This window comes from Phyllostomus hastatus, unplaced genomic scaffold (assembly GCF_019186645.2).
Source record: "Phyllostomus hastatus isolate PE091 unplaced genomic scaffold, TTU_PhHast_1.1 phas_scaffold_78, whole genome shotgun sequence".
NCBI classification, from domain to species: domain Eukaryota; kingdom Metazoa; phylum Chordata; class Mammalia; order Chiroptera; family Phyllostomidae; genus Phyllostomus; species Phyllostomus hastatus.
Window position 1 is genome coordinate 32764650 of NW_025334041.1, and position 6354 is coordinate 32771003.

The 6354-nt window shown below is 35.9% G+C and overlaps 1 pseudogene; it reads left to right on the plus strand.

The window, feature by feature from the left end:
• The first annotated feature begins 207 nt into the window (after positions 1-207).
• Positions 208-951, plus strand: LOC123811847 (annotated as a pseudogene).
• The last annotated feature ends 5403 nt before the right edge of the window (positions 952-6354 follow it).

Consider the following 6354-nt stretch of genomic DNA (forward strand, 5'->3'; position numbering starts at 1 on the left):
ATTTTTATTACAATCTACTGTTATAATTGTTTTACTATATTGTTAGTTATTGTTGTTAATCTCTTACTGTGCCTAATTTCTAAATTAAACTTTATAAATTAGGTATGTATATAATGTGGATAAATGGGACACTTCTATGATGCCATTTATTTCACATTTTATACATATATGTAAATAAACATTGCTCTTTCCAGCCAGCACCAAGCCATGGGCATCTCTCAGGACAACTGGCACAAATGCTGCAAGACTGCGGACAAGAGAAACCCCTACTACAAGAAGCGAACATATGAGTTGGGGCGCCCTGCTGCCAATACTAAGATTGCCCCCCTGCTGCATACACAGTTTGTGTGTGGTGAGGTAACGAGAAGAAACTAGCCTTGAGGCTGGACATGGGTAACTTCTCCTCAGGCTCAGAGTGTTGTATGTGCAAAACAAGGATCATTGATATTGTCTACAATGCATCCAACAACAAACTGGTCTGGACCAAGACCCTAGTAAAGAACTACATCGTGCTCATTGACAGCACACCGTACCGACAGTGGTACCAGTCCCACTATGCATTGCCCCTGGGCCGCAGGAAGGGGGCCAAGCTGACTCCTGAAGAGGAAGAGATTTTAAACAAGAACAATCAAAGAAAATTCAGAGGAAATGTGGTGAAAGGAAAAAGAATGCCAAAATCAGCAGTGTTTTAGAGGAGCTGTTCTAGCAGGGCAAGCTTCTTGCATGCATCACTTTAAGACCAGGCCAGTGTCAAGAATGAGGAACAGTTAGGATGAATCACTGAGTGTCAGAAGAGAAATTCGGGGAGATAAAGCTGGAAGGAAATGTTAGGGCCAAAAAAGGAAAAAAGAAAAGACCAGGCCAGTGTGTGGCCAAGCAGATGGCCATGTGCTAGAGGGCCAAGAACTAGAGCTTTATCTGAGGAAAATTAAGGTCCAGAAAGGCAAATAAATCCTCTTCCCTCCTTTCTTGAAACCTCAAGTTAAAAAAACAAAACAAAATAAAAAGCTCATGTAATAAAGGTGTTTAATTCTCAGAAAAAATAAATTAAAACACATCTGAAAGGATGCTTAAAATATATTAATTGTGGCATGGAAGATAAAAGATGGCCAAGAATTTCTTGACACCCCTCCTGTTTAGAGATAGACATCTAGGAGCGCCCCCCCCCCCTTCAGTATGGGGACAGGCTCTGTGAACTGCTTTGACCAACAGAATATAGCCAAAGTGAAGCACCATCAGTTTCCAAGGTTAGGCCTAATGAAAGGGCAGCTTCCACTTCCTTCCTTTGAAACTCTTCCTTTTGGATCCGTGAGTCACCACATGAGAAGTCTGACAACTTTCAGGCACCTGAGGACTGAGTGCCGGACTTGTGAGTGAGAAAGCCATCTTGGAAGTGAGCATATTTGTAAAGACATGCTTGAAATGATATTTAACAAAATATTAATTGTATCATTCCTCAGTGATGGCATTTCAGATGATTTATTTTCTTGCTCATGCCTTCAAAAGGGGTAGTATTGTATAATAATGGAAAATGTAGAATCTGAAGCCAGACTACTTGAATTCAAATACCATGTCTGTTACTCACTAACTATTTAATCTGGGGCAAGTTAATTAACATCATGTGCCTCAATTTCCTCAACAATAGAATAGGGATGATAGTGGCACCCGCCTGATGAGTTTGTTGTGAGGGTTAAATGAACTGTTTCATACAAAGAACTGAGAACAGAATCTAATAAATGTTAACTACTATTACTAATACATCTGTTGTTTATATTATTTTCCCTGTGCCTACAGAAAAGGATATTAAGAATGGAAATACGGATACATACTTCCCTTAATTCTTAATTCATTCTTGTTTTAAAGTTTTTTTATTACTTTATTTTTTGTAATCTTTATTATATTTTTTTCATTACCATTTAGTCCCCTTATAGCCCCTTCCCCTCCAGAAGTCACTGCCTTGTTGACCATGTCCACAAGTTCCTATTCTTTTTTGCTCAATCCCAATTAATTCTTTGTTAATGAATCTGATATATAGGTTTAAAACAGTAGGGGTAAAAATCTCACACATAAGGAATTTTGAGGTTTAATTTATTCCTTAAGTATAAAGTAAAAAATGGGCACCTAAAAGAGAGTAGAGTATAGCTTAATTCTAGTATATCTGATAAATATTTAGACAAAAGCAAGAAGAAGCCACAATTTTAGTAGCTACAGAGGGACATTAGAGAATCCCTATGGGTTGGAGAGCTTGTTGAGGACTAGGAGTGTGGCCAGCAATGGGAGGGAGTGGAAGGCTGGGGTTCTTCAAGAAGTCAGGAGAGCTCTCTAGCTCCTGGCATTTGTGTGTCTACTGGAAGGCTCTACAGTTGAAGAAGCTCTTTGGTTAGATTCCCATGTCACCAAAGTTTATCTACAGTTTTTTTGGAATTTTTTTCCCCCTAAATGGAACTTAGGACAATGACGGAAATAAATGAGAAATATAGGATTCTTTCCATGGCTCAGTTTAAAGTAAGGCATTTTTTGTATGTTCATTTCCCTAAAACTGTGCCAATGCAAGTAAGCTAGGTGGAGAGGAAATTCTCCTGATGACCCAGGCCAATAAAACTTGCTCTTAATATATTTTGGATTTGAATCATGCACACTGCCTTTTACATTTATTTGAATGTAAAAGGCATCACTATGGTCTTCACTCTGGTTGTACTAAAATGCCCAAATTATGAGGTAATAAGATGCACATGACCTAGTTCTCAGAAATCACTAAATTACAGATGAATCTTTCTCCATGATATTTTAATGTCAGAATGTAAAATATGTTACCTTCTGGTCTTAATAAGTTTAGTCTAGTAAATGTGGGTCTAGATGGGAGATAATTGGAATGTTGTAAACAAACTCAATTTTTTCTTTTCTGCACATTTCAAATAATTTGTCACAATCCTGGGTCATCATTCAACTCAAATGGGAAATATAATTGAGTGTCTACTCTATGTAAATCATTCTGTAGAATTTAATAGAAGATTTAAAGATTCAAAAAGACTTTAAACTAGTTTTGGAGGCAAGTTATATGTGATTAATTGCAAGGCAATGTGATATCAGAGTTATGTTATTGTATTTAATTCCACATACTTATGATCTAATTCTGAAAAGAGAGTTTAGAGGTCAAATAAGTCTCAAATATAGAGTTAAAACTTCACAGTATTGTGGGATCCTAGAAAATAAAATCAATTTTACCCAGAAGGATTAGGTAAAGTATTTGGGATGACAAGGAGTTGATTAATACAAGGGACCATGTAAACAAAAGTGTGCAAATATCTAACCTAATCAGTCAATGGCATAGAATCCGTTTGGGCTATAACACATGAAGATGCATAATGAAGCCCAAAGTGTGATAGATCTCTGGGAACTCAGATGTTTAAAGACTTGGCTTTAGGTTTTTAATCCAGTGATTAGCTTAGATTAGCAGTTTCCAAAGGATCTGATTTAGAAAGCTAGTTTAGCAAAGTGTTTAGAGGTATTCCAAGGAAAAAAGTCTCCATGATGAAAGAAGTTTTGGAAATCCGAAGCTAAACAACCTAGACAGTATTCTTTATTGCAGGACTTCTTGGATCCTTTACTGTTCTAGTATGCAGAGTTAATCATGGTGTTTTGGAAACATTGATTTAATTTGTTTTCAATATCAGAATCTTAATTTTGGTTCTTTTGAATAAGTGATTTTCAACTGGTGTGCCGCAAGAATTTTAAAACATGCAATACCTGACTATTTAGTCAGGGGGACTGACTTCTTTTTGATTAGATTCCCACCCCCCCACAAAAAAGAGACAACCACTAACACAATACTGTCCAGTGTGAATGCCCTGTCTTGAACCGTAAATATACAGGTCACATGAGAGAGCTGCATTTTATTGGTCATGTTGCATAATAAAGTAGCATCTGATTGGTTAATTCTTTTTTGATTTAATCTTCATTGTGTTTTTTTTTCCATTACCATTTAGTCCCCTCACCCCCTTTTACCCCCTGAAATCATCACACTGTTGTCCATGGTCATAAGTCCTTTTTCTTTTTACTCAATCCCTCCAGCCCCTAAACTCCACCTGCCTTAGCTGTCATCCTGCTCTGTATGAATCTCTCTATTTTGTTTGTTAGTTCAATTTGTTTATTAGATTCTACATATGTCTGAGATCATATGGTATTTGTCTTTTTCTGCCTTATTTCACTTAGCATAATGTTCTCCAGGTCTATCCACACCATTGAAATTTTTTTCTTTTTATGGCAGAGTAGAATTCCATTGTATAAATGTCCCATAGTTGTTTCATTCACTCATTTATTGATGGACACTTGGGCTGCTTCCATATCATGGTGATTGTAACACTGTAACATAACATGGTGTTGCAATAACACTGCAATGAACATAGGGGTGCATAATGTACTTTCAAATTAGTGTTTTGGTTTCCTTTGGCTATATTCCTAGAAGTGGAATCACAGGGTCAAAAGGCAGATACATTTTATATTTTTGAGAAAATGCCATACTGCTTTCCACAATGGCTGCACCAATCTGCATTCCCATCAACAGTACAAAAGGGTTGTCCTTTCTCCACCTCCTTGCTAGAATTGGTTATTTATTGATTTGTTGATGATAGCCATTCTGATAGGTGTGAAATGATATCTCACTGTGGTTTTAATTTGTATTTCTCTGATGATTAGTGATGTTGAGCATCTTTTCATATGTCTCTGGGCCATCTGTATGTCTTCAAGTGTCTATTCAGGTCTTTGGCCCATTTTTTAATTGGATTGTCAGGTTTTTTGATGTTGAGTTTTATAAGTTCTTTATAAATTTTGGATATTAATCCCTTATTAGATGAATCAGTGAATATGTTTTCCCATTCTGTGGGTTATCATTTTATTTTATTGAAGGTCTCCTTTGCTGTGCAGAAACTTTTTAGTTTGATGTAGCCCCATTTGTTTATTTTTTCTTTTGCTTCCCTTGCCTGGAGGTATAGATCTGTTAAAAAATTTCTATGAACAATGTACAAGATTTTGCTGCCTATATTTTTTCCTATATTTTTATGATTTCAAGTCTAACCTTTAAGTCTTTGATCCATTTTGAATTTATTTTTGTGGGGTGTAAGAAGATGATCTAGTTTCATTTTTCTACATGTATCTGTCCAATTTCCCTCACATCATTTATAGAATAAACTATCTTTAAGCCCATTGTATGTGCTTGCTTCCTCTGTCAAATATCAGTAGACTATAAAGGTGTGGATCTATTTCTGGGCTCTCTATTCTGTTCCGTTGTTTTACATGTCTGTTTTTATGCCAATACCATACTGTTTTGATTACTAGTATGATTACTAGTAAAGTATGGTTTGATGTTAGGTAGTGTGATTCCTCCAACTTTCTTCTTCTTTCTCAGGATCATGATTGCTCTGCAGGGCCTTTTGTGGTTCCATATAGATTTTTGAAATATTTGTTCTAGTTCTGTGAAATATATCATTGGAATCTTGATTGAAATTTCATTGAATCTATAGATTGCTTTGGGTAGTATGGACATTTTAATAATGTTAACTCTTCCTATCCATGAACAAGATATGTGCTTCCACTTATTTATATCTTTTTCAATTTCTTTCTTTGGTGCTTTATAACTTTTCAAATACAATAGGGCAGCTGATGGTTATTGGGAGAACTGTGTGAGGTCCCATGGTGTCTACTTTGAAGGGGACTGAGGCATCGTTGTCCTATATACATGTTTCTTGTATCTTGTATCTTCTTTAATAAATGTCTCTATTTTCCATATTACATGGCTGGATACCTTCTGGACAGACCTTTTACATGGCCTTTATTATGTTTAGGTATGTTCCCTCTATTCTCACTTTGCTGAGAGTTTTTATCATAACTTGGTGTTGGATTTTACCAAAAGCTTTTTCTGCATCTACTGATATAATCATGTGGTTTTTATCTTTCATTTTATTTATGTGGTGAATCACATTCATTGATTCGAGAATGTTGTACCAATCTTGCATTCCTGGAATAAATCCCACTTGATCATGGTGTATGATGTTTTTGATCAATTGCTATATTTGGTTTGTTAATATTTTTTGAGGATTTTAGTGACTATGTTAATCAGTTATACTGGTCTATATTTTAATTTTTTTGTAGTGTCTTTACCTGGTTTTGGATTTAGGATAATTCTGGCCTCATAAAATGAGTCTGGGAGACTTCCCTCTTCTTGAATTTTATGAAATAGTTTTAGGAGAGAGGTGTTAGTTTTTCTTGGAGAGTTTGGTAAAATTCACTTATGAAGCCATCCAGTCCAGGGCTTTTGATCACTGCTTCAATTTCACTAGGTGTAATCTGTCTATTCAG